The sequence below is a fragment of the Semicossyphus pulcher genome, unplaced genomic scaffold (genome assembly GCF_022749685.1).
Source record: "Semicossyphus pulcher isolate SPU_LCO1_2020_fin unplaced genomic scaffold, fSemPul1.0.p SCAF_10, whole genome shotgun sequence".
Classification (NCBI taxonomy): domain Eukaryota; kingdom Metazoa; phylum Chordata; class Actinopteri; order Labriformes; family Labridae; genus Semicossyphus; species Semicossyphus pulcher.
The window spans coordinates 5,635,001-5,637,500 of NW_027211604.1; the positions used below are offsets into that span (position 1 = coordinate 5,635,001).

General features: G+C 41.8%; 5 non-coding genes across 5 annotated transcripts; all 5 read left to right on the forward strand.

Moving 5' to 3' along the window:
• Positions 1-489: 489 nt before the first annotated feature.
• trnap-agg (transfer RNA proline (anticodon AGG)) lies at positions 490-561 on the forward strand. The gene has a single exon. It is a non-coding gene; the product is annotated as a tRNA-Pro (tRNA).
• A 168-nt stretch (positions 562-729) lies between these two features.
• Positions 730-801, forward strand: trnap-ugg (transfer RNA proline (anticodon UGG)). Its single transcript has one exon. It is a non-coding gene; the product is annotated as a tRNA-Pro (tRNA).
• Positions 802-1,105: 304 nt separating this feature from the next.
• Positions 1,106-1,177, forward strand: trnap-cgg (transfer RNA proline (anticodon CGG)). The gene has a single exon. It is a non-coding gene; the product is annotated as a tRNA-Pro (tRNA).
• A 288-nt stretch (positions 1,178-1,465) lies between these two features.
• On the forward strand, positions 1,466-1,537 carry trnap-agg (transfer RNA proline (anticodon AGG)). Its single transcript has one exon. It is a non-coding gene; the product is annotated as a tRNA-Pro (tRNA).
• Positions 1,538-2,127: 590 nt separating this feature from the next.
• Positions 2,128-2,199, forward strand: trnap-ugg (transfer RNA proline (anticodon UGG)). Its single transcript has one exon. It is a non-coding gene; the product is annotated as a tRNA-Pro (tRNA).
• Positions 2,200-2,500: the final 301 nt, after the last annotated feature.

Here is a 2,500-nt window from a genome sequence, read left to right on the forward strand (position 1 = left end):
TACGGCTTCTACAAAACTCAACATTTTCTTTCCCACCTGTAATCATTACAGACAGTCATAACAATGGACATTGCATTTCAGTTAAAATGGACATTTGCCGAATTTTTCTTCTATTACCACCAGGAGTTTATGGCTCGTTGGTCTAGGGTTATGATTCTCGCTTCGGGTGCGAGAGGTCCCGGGTTCAAATCCCAGACGAGCCCTCAGTACACACAAGTGAGTCTGCTTATGAAGCTAGAGGAAAAAAATCTGTGCTCTCTCAAACAACTCATTCTGGAAAAGCCAGTGATTTCATAGGAAAGTTATGTCAAGTTGATCCGGCCATCGTAATCCAGTGTTGGTGGAATAATTGTCCTGACTTTTGTGTTTTGTCACATCTTCTGCAAAAAGAAGAAAAATTACAGTCAAATCAATGGAACCATTTGACTCTGCTTTTTAGATAATATAGAGATTTGTCTGCTTTTTGTTGTATTAAAATCAGTCTTTTGTGGCTCGTTGGTCTAGGGGTATGATTCTCGCTTAGGGTGCGAGAGGTCCCGGGTTCAAATCCCGGACGAGCCCTCAGTACTCACAAGTGACCTTGCAATACGTCCCTGTGTTTCTTTATGAAGCTAGAGGCAAAAGGAGGGTTCACAACGTTCTGATCTGAAACCTCATTCTGGAAAAGCCAGTGATTTCGTGTGAAAGTTATGTCAAGTTGATCCGGCTACCGGATAGCCAGGTGTTTATGGCTCGTTGGTGTAGGGGTATGATTCTCGCTTTGGGTGCGAGAGGTCCCGGGTTCAAATCCCGGACGAGCCCTCAGTACTCACAAGTGAGTCTACTTATGAAGCAAGAGGAAAAAAATCTGTGCTCTCTCCAACACCTCATTCTGGAAAAGCCAGTGATTTCACGTGAAAGTTATGTCAAGTTGATCCGGCTATCGGATTCCAGTGTTGCTTGTAGCATTTGTTGCAATAACCCTAACTTTCTTGTACAGCTTCTACAAAACTCAACATTTTCTTTCCCACCTGTAATCATAACAGACAGTCATAACAATGGACATTGCATTTCAGTTAAAATGGACATTTGCCGAATTTTTCTTCAATTACCACCAGGAGTTTATGGCTCGTTGGTCTAGGGGTATGATTCTCGCTTCGGGTGCGAGAGGTCCCGGGTTCAAATCCCGGACGAGCCCTCAGTACACACAAGTGAGTCTGATTATGAAGCTAGAGGAAAAGAACTGTCCTCTCTCCAACACCTCATTCTGGAAAAGCCAGTGATTTCACGTGAAAGTTATGTCAAGTTGATCCAGCTATCGGATTCCGGTGTTGGTTGTAGCATTTGTTGAAATAACCCTAACTTTCTTGTCCTTTCTCTTGTACAGCTTCTACAAAACTCAAAAATTTCTTTCCCACCTTTTCTTTGCATTTCAGTTACAATGGAGATTTGTCGAATTTTTCTTCTATTACCAGCAGGTGTTTATGGCTCGTTGGTCTAGGGGTATGATTCTCGCTTAGGGTGCGTGAGGTCCCGGGTTCAAATCCCGCACGAGCCCTGAGTACTCACAAGCTACCTTGTACCAAGTGAGTCTACATATGAAGCTAGAGGAAAACAACTCTGTGCTCTCTTGAACACCTCATTCTGGTAAAGCCTGTGTTTTCATGTGAAACTATCAAGTTGATCCAGCTATCAGATTCCAGTGTTGGTTGTATCATTTGTTGGAAAACCATAAGTGTGGTGTCCTTTCTCGAGCTCATTTTGATACACCCTGTAAAAAAAATAAAGACCTAACATCCTGTAAACATTACAGTCACAACAGTGTACCATCTGAATTTGCAGGTTATGTAAAATTCAGTTTTTTTCGAGTTTTTACACTGATTAAAATCACTGTCATGTGGCTCGTTGGTCTAGGGGTGAAACCTCATTCTGGAAAAGCCAGTGATTTCGTGTGAAAGTTATGTCAAGTTGATCCTGCTATCGGATTCCAGTGTTGCTTGTAGCATTTGTTGAAATAACCCTAACTTTCTTGTCCTTTCTCTTGTACAGCTTCTACAAAACTCAAAATTTTCTTTCCCACCTTTTCTTTGCATTTCAGTTACAATGGAGATTTGTCGAATTTTTCTTCTATTACCACCAGGTGTTTATGGCTCGTTGGTCTAGGGGTATGATTCTCGCTTTGGGTGCGAGAGGTCCCGGGTTCAAATCCCGGACGAGCCCTCAGTACACACAAGTGAGTCTGCTTATGAAGCTAGAGGAAAAAAATCTGTGCTCTCTCAAACAACTCATTCTGGAAAAGCCAGTGATTTCATGTGAAAGTTATGTCAAGTTGATCCGGCTATCGGATTCCAGTGTTGGTTGTAGCATTTGTTGGAAAACCATAAGTGTGGTGTCCTTTCTCGAGCTCATTTTGATACACCCTGTAAAAAAAATAAAGACCTAACATCCTGTAAACATTACAGTCACAACAGTGTACCATCTGAATTTGCAGGTTATGTAAAATTCAGTTTTTTTCGAGTTT